At 45.2% G+C, this 12,129-nt stretch overlaps 1 protein-coding gene across 1 annotated transcript in view; it reads right to left on the reverse strand.

Moving 5' to 3' along the window:
- tjap1 (tight junction associated protein 1 (peripheral)) overlaps positions 1–12,129 on the reverse strand; it is a 66,361-nt gene that overhangs the window by 53,729 nt on the left and 503 nt on the right. The gene's annotated exons all lie outside the window — the stretch shown is intronic.

The raw sequence follows: 12,129 nt of genomic DNA on the forward strand, positions 1-12,129 counted from the left end.
TAAATAAATATGCATACATATAAAAGGGCTTTTGGGTGTAATATGTGGGCTGTCACTCCATGACACACTGTGAGTGAGGCGGGTATGAACAATTACACACCTGACTGCCAAACCATTTCTAATATAAATATATATCTTTTTTTTATATTAGAAATGTTAAAACGTCAGGGCTGAATATGTGCATCACAGACAATGACACACACACATAGCAAACAGAACAAAGTGAAAATACTGCCAAAACCCTTCATAAAACTGATTTTAACTAGCCTATAGGAATAGGGATAGATTATGCATTCAATCCAACACTTCTAACCCAGGCCCAGAGCAGGCAGATCTGTATCAACTTCAGCACACTGCCCAGAAACAGGCCAACAAAGAGCCGAGCGGTATCCCGTGGATTGGAGCAAACATTTAACAACAAACAAATGCTATTAAGAGCTGAGTGGATGTGGTGGTCTGTAGAGGGAGGGAAGATGACTCATTAAAGGCATGCAAGAGCGCACATTTATTTACAGGGCAATTATAGCAGTGCATCCAGCCCCGAGGAGCACTGTTGGAATGCAGCGTGGGGGGGGGGGAGAGGCAGGAGACGAGCCGTATCACTTTCCAGAGAGGCAACGGGGGGAAGAGGATCTACCTGCTCCAGCTGAGCAACGTTACCCAAAGCCTGAGGACAGATGGTGACAGTGTGATCCAAGCGTGAAGTCGTGTTTCTCTTTCATTAACCTGACACTGAAGGAACAAACAAAAACACAAACACACGCACGAATGCACGAATGTGTGGGGCTCATCCAAATGATTGGACAAAACAAAAACGTAAGCGCGCAAGCCTTAATAAAAACAACCATCCACACAAAAATAACCTACAGACACAAACACGTCTCTGCACCCGTACTATCGGCCTTCATCAACATCTCCTTCATCTCTCCTTCTCTCCCACTCTCTCTCTCTCTTTCCCTTTTCGGGTGCCTCCACTGAAATATCAGTGGGAAGAAGAGGAACTTTTTAGAGACTGTTCTGAGCCAGAAGGTTTTTTTTTGCTCAAGAGACTTCACTGGACGATGTTGAAGAGTAGAAAAGTACAGTGAGCAGCGCTGGTATGTCTAGTCTACATGCATGAGGGGGCAGCACTGCAGTGGTGTCTGAAGAGATCAGGCGTGGGTAGTCACAGGACAGACTGGAACCAGAGCTGCCTGGTGTCTGTGTGTGCACTGTGTGTGTGTGTGTGTGTGTGTGTGTGTGTGTGTGTGTGTGTGTGTGTGTGTGTGTGTGTGTGTGTGTGTGTGTGTGTACTGTGCACAGCCACAACAGCAGCAGAACAAGCCAGCAACTTCTCATGTCCTGAGGGAAAGCAAAGCATTCAGAAGCAGACCACACCCAGGCTACAGCACATTCAAATCAGGAATCCCCCAGCGAGGACGATCAATCACCATATGGAAAAGAAAAAAAAGAAAACACAACTTTGTCCAACAGATACAACTTTAGAGCAGAGTTTTCTTTAGAGCAGAGTTTTCATTTTCAGCAGTATTGGTGTAAATGTGATCCATGCATTTGGACGAGGCAGTGCTTGTTTTGTTAGTGTACACCCTGGTAGGTTGGTTCATAACCTGAACCAGAGTACAGAGTATGTTTAGGTCTCCCAGGATATTTCATATGCTCCCGCATATCCCTGTCCTTTCTGTAAATGCTGTGTCCCCAGTGTATCTCCACTGTGACATCGTCAAATGTATTATCTAAATGAGTTTCAGAAAGGGCTAGAATGTGAATTTTGTCAGACGATCTATATCCTGAACTTTATTTCTTAGGCTCCATATATTCACATGAGCCATGTTTTAGCCCTTTTTCGGGATGCGTTGACATAAACACGGTGTGAGAAAATCGATATTCCATCCAGTGTGTATTGCCTGAGATTATGAACCGATATTCTTGGCTGATCTTTCCTCTCCGGCAATCCTTTGGGAGGCAGAGTGGACAATAAGGGTGTGTTCACTTTTGCTTCACTTGAATCGGAGTTTAGGATAAAATTCGCTTTGCTCTGCGTCGTTTGGAGCTGTGAGAACGCGCATTCGAAGTCGCTCCCGGAGCAAACAACCAACGCATGCTCCGCTTGAAAAGGGTGGTTTCGCTCCGATTAGAAACGACGCATCGAGGCTGTCCATAGGAAAACAACAGCGCATGCGTGCGTGTTGATCTGGATAAGAGCGGGACGAACGGGCAATTTTAAATTTTTCGGACCAATCAACTATCACGTCTGTTGCTTCGATATGTTACTTCGTTTACATAAAGGGCTGTGAGAATGCGAATCAGGCAAATAATTTCTGCAACAATGTTGCAAACTCATCCACTTGCTCCGGGTCCTGATTCAGACTTTCATGTGAGAACATGACCAAAGACATGAGCTGATGGCTAAATATTGTACTAGTACATTGTGTCAACAGTCTTATCCTGAGAAAGTTGAATGAAACTGTAATGGGCAAGGGAAAATCATTACCATAACATTGAATTAGAACCTTGCTGCAAACAATGTCTGCACGGCTCTAATTAAACACACCTGTCAGCCTCTTGATAATAGTTCCCATGGGATTCAGCATCTGATTAATTGCTGGGCCTACAGATTACCGGGTCCAGATTACCGGATACTTTCATGTGAGAACATGACCTCAGTCTGTCGTATCACAGGAGTGCTGTGTCACCATGCCCGTGTTCCGCCCACACGGCTGGTAAGAGTTATTGTGGATGAAAAAACGTCTGCTAAATGACTAAAACGTAATTGTGTATGGAACATGCAAAGAAATGCAGCACATGTTATCTGCTTCTACAACAATGGGGAATGGGAGAGAGCTCTGATCAAATGTTTGGATTGTTTATCTGGGGCAGATAAAAGAAGAATGCAGCCCTCCCAGGGACGCTTGGCTACGACACTCTTCAGTCAGACCAGAGCCCAAGGACAGATGACGACACCCACCAAGGCCTGTTTCTCTTTCATTCACCTGACACTGAAGGGACTAACACACACACACACACACACACACACGCACACACAATAGACCTGTCGCTAAGCCACGCCCCCTTTGAAAACTCGGACAAACAAACAACGCTCGCTCAAATTCTTCACTGACAGTGACTGACTGACCGACTGTGACTGAATTACATACCAACTCTTACCTTGAGGACACCAACATGAGCCCTGCTTACCCGTACCTCCGCCGTTCTGTTCGTGGTGATTTTAGAGGCAATAGATTATTTTTGCCCCGCGCATATTGCTATGAATAGTTCGAAGCTAGGTGCTTGCACGTTAGGTGCGAGAATGCTCGGTTAACCCATTAGCGGGAACATTATTTGTTTCACAAAATAGGCTGATTTAATTGACCATGAACATCAGAGACATACATTACGAATGTTCATCTAAAATACTCTATACTGAGCACTGGTATAAGAACATGAACCAGAGAACAGCAGTAAATGCAATAACCCACAGTCGTCGCTGATGATGTTGCATTTTCGATTACGGGATTAAAGGGACCGGCGACGGGCGAAGAGAGAAATCCAAATGTCCCGCTAAATTCGGACCAATCACAAAACTGTTTTGAAAGCGCGCCACCGCGCGCCGCGCGCCTGTTGAGAGCGATTCAGTCTCGATTGCAGTGCGAACACAAACGACGAGGTTAATTGTAACATATTGTAACTAACTACGCCCTAAATCGTAACGAAATGTAGGTCTGGAAGCGGCCTAAATCTAGCTTCAATCTGCTTTTTTTCTGTTCTCCGGTCATAATAACTCGCTGCCTTTCTGCGCAGCCTGAATCAAAGTGGACTGTCTGAATCAATTAGTGTCGGAGGAAATTCATTCGTGGCGGCCCGCCACAAATAAATGCTTATAGAGGAAACACTGCACTCTTAAGGTGTCTATTAGCAATTTACAGGGATGCAAACTGGTGATGGCCCAAAAAGGTGACAAATTTGTTTTTGCCTGAAGACAAAGAACATTTATGAAAATTGTTGACCTATTTTGAGGTAGAAACGGCTAAAACGGCTAAAAGGTGTCAAGTTTGCACCCCTGAATTTAAAAAGTCAGAGACCCCGGTTTTCGGTGTAGGGCCTCCAACCCGACATGTTGAAAAGTAGAAAAATACAGCGAGCAGCGCTGGTATGTCTAGTCTACATGCATGAGGGGGCAGCACTGCAGTGGTGTCTGAAGAGATCAGGCGTGGGTAGTCACAGGACAGACTGGACCCAGAGCTGCCTGGTGTCTGTGTGTGCACTGTGTGTGTGTGTGTGTGTGTGTGTGTGTGTGTGTGTGTGTGTGTGTGTGTGTGTGTGTGTGTGTGTGTGTGTGTGTGTGTGTGTGTGTGTGTGTACTGTGCAACAGCAGCAGAACCAGCCAGCAACTTCTCATGTCCTGAGGGAAAGCAGTCAGAACAGAAGCAGACCACACCCAGGCTACAGCACATTCACATCAGGAATCCCCCAGCGAGGATCATTACCATATGGAACATGCAAAGAAATGCAGCATAAGTTATCTGCTTCTAAAATAATGGGGGATGGGATAGACATCTGATAAAATGATTGGATTGCAAAAAAAAAGAAAAGCCATCAGAATTAATTGGAAGATGATTGTATGGGCCTGACTACTGCCTGGAGTGGACCACTTACAGAGCAGGTGTTGTTTACTACATGTTGTAAGGTATAAAATAACAAAGACAATACAGAATAGTCACACAGCTGGCTGGGCATGCCGAAACCGTCGCTAGAGCGCAACACACATTGCACTTGGTTGAACTTGTTGTTGTCATTTTGGTAGGAATCACGCGTATACAATTATTTCCTGCCTTTCCAGCACACTGACTGCGTCACTCAACGCTGGCGTTGTTGAACAACTGAGTCTAAGGTTAGCCTAACAGGCCACCATTGTTTCTGGGGGAAGAGAGGACTCAAGGAAGTAGGGGGGGTAGTCAATGAGAGTTTTACAAACGACAGGTTGAAAATTCAACAATCCCAGGGGGCTTTTTACTACTTCACTGCTCAGTGATGAGCTCAACCAGGAGGGGGCACGACTACCACAGCCCTGGAGGGCCAAACTTAGTGGAAAAGCTGACAGACTGTCTGATGGGGCTGGGATCTCTCTCTCTCTCTCTCTTCCTACCCTTGCATGGAGGCCTGTGCAGTACAAAACTGAGACCCTTTCCCCGTCAATAGTCCAATATCACAGGCAGACCCCACCCCCCCCCCCCCTCAGGGGGGGCTTTACCGCCACTTCATATAGAAATTTGAGTCTGAGAAGAACCCCTGGGAGGCTGGTGAGGATATTGAACAGAGACACTTCTAATCCAGAGCCAAGCTGTTCTTTTATTGCTTTTAGTTGATTTATTTTATTTTTATAGCCTGGAGTCAAACCCCGACGCTCTCCAGTCAAAGCACTGACTGATTCACCAAAGCAAGTATTAGCCTAGCGCACACGCACGCACGCCTGTATCAACATACATACCCCACCCTCACAGCTGACAGTACAACTAGACAGAAGCCCATGTTAGATATATCAGATGAATTGATGCCAAATGGCAAAAACAACTGCTGCTAAAAAAACAACATCTAATTGTGGGTTTCTTATTATTACAAGGCACTGCTCAAGAAAAGCAAACATATGCCTTTCATTAAAGTTCACGGTGGCCATCTCTCTCCCTATAGCTATGTGCCTCTAGAGCATTTGCTGTGTACATAATGAAAGACAAATCCTGTCTGTACACACGATGCTCCCACATACACTCCAGAGAGCTAGGAATAGTTGAAGCCACAACAGCCAGGGAAAACAAATAAGTAGCTAGGCTATGTGGCGAGATATTGACTTACTGTATTTAAAATGATTCAGCCATGTTCCATTAGCTGCTGTTAGGACGCTGGGAAAAAGAATAAAGGCCAGTAAACGAGGCAGTGTCTTTGCCAATGCCTTGTCATGCTATGAGTGCAAGTGTACTCACTACGGAAACAAGGAGTTTCAAGAGAATTAGTGTGGATATGTGTGTTTGTTTGTTCAGATGTGTCAGTGACAGTGTACCTGTACTAGTATGCACAATGGGCAAGTATGCGCTATGTGCAATCGGCGCAATCAGTAGAATCACTCAAGACCAGGGCAACCTTGGACACTCATGATAACAGCAGGGACCAGACTGCAACAATGTTCCTGCTGTGTAGCGGAGCCATGCAGTGACTCCATTCTTCCACATGTTGTTGTGTTATAGACTCAATTGTTTCAAGACTCCAAATGTTTGCAAAAGTGCATTTCAATTTCAATAGGCCTACATTAAAACCATTTTGTCGTTATGGGGAATTGTGTGTGGACTGATGGCAAAAAATGAACTTAATCTGTTTTAAATGTAGTCTATAACACAATACAATGGGGAAAAAGTGAAGGGGTCTGAATACTTTCTGAAGGCACTGTATATAGTATGTATGGCAGTAATAGATAATAAAAGCATTGAACTCATTTAGTGCCACGGGTGAATTTAATCACCCAAATTGTCAACATTCCAGAGTGCCACGGGTGAATTTATTCTCCAAAAATGCAAATGATTATGATGCATCATATTGCATCATATTAGGTAAATACAGCATAAAACTCTTGGCACTCTAGGTGGTGAGTGTTCTGGAATCGGCAGTGTGGTGAGTTAAGAGTGAGTTTGAAAAAAAGAAGACATACTGTGATGAAGCGTTGAACGTCAGATGAGGGCCTGATGCCCAAAATACATTGGCATGGCCTTGTTCAAATCTCTGGAACCGTGCGTCTAAACATTCACATGACAATTACAGACAAGGACAGCCACTGGTCTTATGCGAGAGAGAGAGAGAGAGAGAGAGAGAGAGAGAGAGAGAGAGAGAGAGAGAGAGAGAGAAAGAGAGAGAGAGGGCAGGTGGATGAGAGAAGAGAGTGAGGCAGGGGGAGAGGGTCAGAAGAACGACTGGTAAAAAAAAGTAAAAATGTCGAGGCAGAAGCTTGGTAGACTGATGCGATGTTGTGACTCACACAGCACTGCCACAGAACCAACTTCAAATTCTCCTCAACTAAAAAGGACAACATCAAATCCCCCCAAGGAAATAGCCTTCCGACAAAATGACAAAATTCTGACAAAAAGGAGCAGACAACATCCTAACAAATAAGCCAGTCCTGAGCCGTAGTGGAGGGGGATCTGGACGGTTAGTTGTATGCTAGGCAGAGGAGGACATACTGTATGCTAGAGGTGGCAGTAGGCAGGGTGAGGCAGGGTACTTTGCTCTGCAGACAGCGAGCCAGGCCAGCAGCAATAACACGGCTGGGCTCCTCATTCCTCTGCTGCTGCTGCTGCTGCTGCTGCGTCCTGGTTGGAGAGAGGATTGTCACGCACGGGAGATCCCGGGCTGGAGGGAGTTAAGCCCACAGCCAGTCAGCAGCTGGTGGCAGGCACAGGGAGGTAGCCTAGCCCTAGCTAAAGCCTTGGCTGGGCTGGCTGGGCCTTGGTGGGTATGTAGCCTAACTGACGTTTTCTCAGCGATTAGGCTACTGCCTCCCAGCCTCTGAGTCACTCTCAGGCCCCGCTGCCAGGCTATTACAAGGGGAAGGTAAAGCAGCGCGAATACGAAGGAGGAGAAGGAGAGATTGATGGAGAGACACAGGGGGGACGTGGGACGAGGAGGGAGGGACAGGGAGGTTTTGAATGGCTGTGGTTGTCGGCCTGTCATTGTCAAAAGAAATACTGCAGCAGGCTGTCACAGACAACAATTCATTTTGAATATGAAATATCTTGTTTTTAAAAAAACTGAAGCTGAAGCATGGAATGGATACTGGGACATTACTCCCAGATACTGGGACATTACTAGAAAGTTACTCTATGACTAGTTCATGTTGTTTTGGGGGATGGGCATTTAGTTCTCACCAGTTTTTGGCCTAGCTGTTGACAAAAGTAGTAAATCAGTGTAGGCTTTCTTCTGGTTCCCACTGAAACATTAACATTCACACTAGAAGGGCTGACCGTCTTGAAACATACCATTAGAAACCAACCCCCCCTCCCCTCCCCACAGCACAGCACAGCCTATGAAAAATACAACGTGTTAAACTTAAAATGGACAAATTCCCACAACACAGAAAATGGGACACATGTTGTGTAATGAACCAAGCACCAGACTGACACAACGTGATTGGTTCAAATAACAGCTAAAATGTAGGCGGAGCCTTTGGAATCAATTCTCCCAAGTCACCCGTCAGTCTTGTTTAGAACATTTAATTCCCCTCTCTGAATGTAATTGTGTGTTGAAGGATACCTATTACACTCAATTGGGCTTTATTGCTTTTTAAGAGATACAGAGTACTCTTTATTAAAGAAAGCAGTTTGACACCTCTTCTCTGAAGTGACGACCTTTCACATTATTGTATAATGAGACAATTAGTGACTTCATTAACATGAATAGCCTAATCCCTGAGATGCATTTCAATTTGAAGACGTGGATGAGAAAGGGAGAAGAGAGGGGAGACAGAGAAATAAAAAATTAAAAATCTCAGAGAAAAACAGGCCTAAATCATCAGGAGACCCAGAGAGAAGTAATCTCTGTTGTTTCTTCGATGTACAAACAAGTGTGGGTGAAGTGAGGTTTCCCATTCAATCATTTAGGGATCTGATTTGCCCTGAACTCTGGCAGATAAACACTATTGCGCCGGTTGTTTGTATACCTCTGTCTTAGACCAACCGAAAAGAATGTGGCGGGTCACAGATAATTGGATTCGGGCAACAAACAAACAGAAACGGAGCCCTGACAGGTTGACAATGGGAGCATGTGGCTGAAGGGTAAATTTGCACAAGAATCGCTTGGTGCTTTCTGAAGTGCATTCCACCAAAATGGGGGCACGCAGGGGCGGCTCTGTGTTCCCAGCGAGAGCCTCCCTTTCACCAGCCCCCCCGGCTCTTCCCCCCTCACACAACAGATCAACAACTGTCTGCCCAAATCTCTGGGGAGGCAGGCAGGGGGCTGTCCACGTCCATGTCTGCTAGCAGCTTCTTTCTGGAGACCCAGTGACTGTGATATTGAACAGTCATGCAGGCAGAGAATCACTGGCTCTCATTCAGCTCAAATCCACTACAACCCAGACCTTCCGGTGACATCTCTAGAGGATGATAAATCCAGCCTGCGCCACAGAGCTGGGCTTCTCAGCAACAAACATTCTTCAATAAAAAAAATATATACTCCATGGTGTGGTGCACGGGCCTCCAAGCAGAACTCTCCTCATTAACACACACATTAAGTGCAACACAGATTTAATTTCCACCAGCTTTCTTTTCCCAGCTTCCAATTACGAGGATCACCAAGCAAATTCATCTTTAAGAAAAATCTGAATCCCTTTTCAATGAATGAAAAAAACAGAGGAGGCTGGCGTGAGTAATTGCCAACTGCCTATACTCTGATCTTTATCTGTAGGGATCTCGGACAGGACAAGACAATGAGCCGGCGAAAAAATCGCATCGTAACAATGCAGTGATGAATCACAAAGGCTAATAACACCTGGTCATAACTGCAACCCTCTCTTCATCTCCCTCACTCACTACACGCTCTATCAGCACAGAAATACTTGACAGCATTAATCTTGACAGCGAGTCCCAATGCAAACATCCCACACAGTCTCCGTCTTAATTGACATAACCCAAACAGAGCACGACATTACCATAGCACACATCCTAGAACATATCCCCCCCCTGCGCTATCCTCAGAGGTGAAGTTTCAGTCCCTAAACCACATGCTTCTACCCCCCCGGAGGTCTCATGCCACGTGGGCAGAGGGCACCAGTGTGAGGAGAGCTCGGTCAGCCAGCTCCAGCTGTGTGAGACTGCTGGCAGAGGGTTCCACTCAGGGGACAGGCCTGGGGAGAGACACTGAGTGGTGCTGACAGCTCTTTAGAGGCTGTTGGGACTCAGCCACTGTTCCTATACTGTACCTGTAGTTGTCCTCTTCCATAGAGAATAGCACAAGAGTCCTTTTCACACTGCAGTCATCTCAACCAACATTGTTCTGTAGTTTAGCTAACCAGACAGGTGAAGAGTTATATCGACCAGCAAATAAATACCATATCCATGGAAACACAGTGAGTAGGGAGGGATATCAATGTTTTCCCGTAACTGTCTTTCCTGTTTTTCAAAAACGTCAACTAGGCCTAGTTGAGGACGGAAGCCTCTACAGAGCCGTCTACACGTTGGTCCTCTAAAGCCTCAGAAAACCTAAAACATGGGGAGCTTAGTGACGTAGCACACTAATGGGCATACCACATAATCGCAAGGTCCCTGTTTCGATTCCGACCCTCGACATATCTTGCATGTCATCCCTCCTCACTCACTCCTTCCCTCCTCACTCACTCCTTCCTGTCAATCTCTACTGTCTCAATCTCTACTGTCTCTATCTAGTGTCTCAATCTACTGTCTCAATCTCTACTGTCTCTATCTACTGTCTCTATCTACTGTCTCACGGCCAAGCTCCACCATGGCCATCGAGCGTTGCGTCAAATGTGCGTTGCGTCCGAAATTGGGATCAAATGCATTGTAATCAATGAAAGGTGCTCCACTTGCTGCGTTGCGTCAGCGTTGCGTTGCGTCCGATGGCTGCGTCAAAAGTAGACATTCAAAAAAGTTAGATTTTTGACGGTGGACGCAGACGTCACAATGAGACCAATTGACAATTGAGTCAGTGGAGCTAGAGTAGAACGTTGACGTTGACGCAACGCAGTAGGTGGAGCTTGGACAACGGGAAGTTGACGCAACGCCGATGGCGAGTTGACGCAACGCAGCAGGTGGAGCTTGGCCGTTAATCTCTACTGTCTCTATCTACTGTCTCAATCTCTACTGTCTCTATCCCAATAAAGCAGGAATGCCCTAAAATAACATATTTCAAGAAAATCTAAAGCTCTAAGCCTCTAACCAATTCAACTCCCAAAAACCTGTGGTAAAAAAAGAACAACAGACAAATCCTGATGCTGATTTAGTTTGAGAAAACCATTTTTATCAGTAGACCACTACGTAACCCAAGCTCATCTCCAAAAGAAAACAACATGACAAGATAGAAGAGGACAGTGGGTGACAAGGACCACCACAAGGACAAGGTTTTATATAAGGAACATTTTTGCTACATTCCAACTATAGCTTTGCAATGTGCTACGTGTCCCTACGCATTTCAATCTCAAATGAATGCAATGAATAATTAGCCAGCAGCCACCCTGACCCTTTTCACGGTTTCTCTCAGAGACATGGTAGCCCATACACCACCCAGATTGTCATCACTTTGGTACCACCTAGATATTCAATCAGAAAAATACAAAAACAATAGAGAATTTCCTTCCTCCAACAATTTAAAAATCATGGAAACGAGGAATCAGGGCTTCAATGGTTAGCGAATGTAAATCACTTGAGCATCAAGGTTTGATTGTATAGTGCTATGATGAGTCTCAGCTCCTAGATGTGTGTCTGATATGAATTCATGTTTATTGATTGCGTATGACTGAGAACGTGCTTAGTAATGAGACCAGGGTCAATATTAATATCTAAAGCAATGCATTTCCATTAACTAGGCTAATTGGTGAACAATGCTTGAGAGGTTACACTACAATATACCGCATGATCAACCCTGCTACATAGACAAAGGTGTTGCACCTTATTCATAGTTGGCGTATCTCCGAAACGAGACTGCCGATGACCTGCTACTAAGTCATACGTCTGTCTCTACTTAGTGGATAATAGATTAGTGACGATCACTTACGGTTCCGTCTCTATGGGTGAAGTGCATTTAGCCACCATCAAACTTTTTCATTTGAACATGTTTAACTCCTACCTCGTTTCATGGAATAAGCAAGGTTTTTCCTCCAAGTGAAGCAGGATGACAGGTGGCTAGATGCCCCGATCTTTGGATGACAGGTGGCTAGATGACACATAGATCTATGGCCGTTCAGAGGAAATAACGGGATTAACACGACAAGACTCGCAGCCAGTCATTTAGCAAAATGAGACACGAGCCACGCATTGACAGATGACTGACAAGAAAGAAAGCGACATTGTCACAATCGATATCATACATTTATTATAGCGGTTTTCGCGTTTCGAGTCCGTTGAAAATATTATTCTTTTGGAA

Source organism: Nansenia antarctica (genome assembly GCF_963989245.1).
Source record: "Nansenia antarctica genome assembly, chromosome: 1".
Lineage (NCBI taxonomy): Eukaryota > Metazoa > Chordata > Actinopteri > Argentiniformes > Microstomatidae > Nansenia > Nansenia antarctica.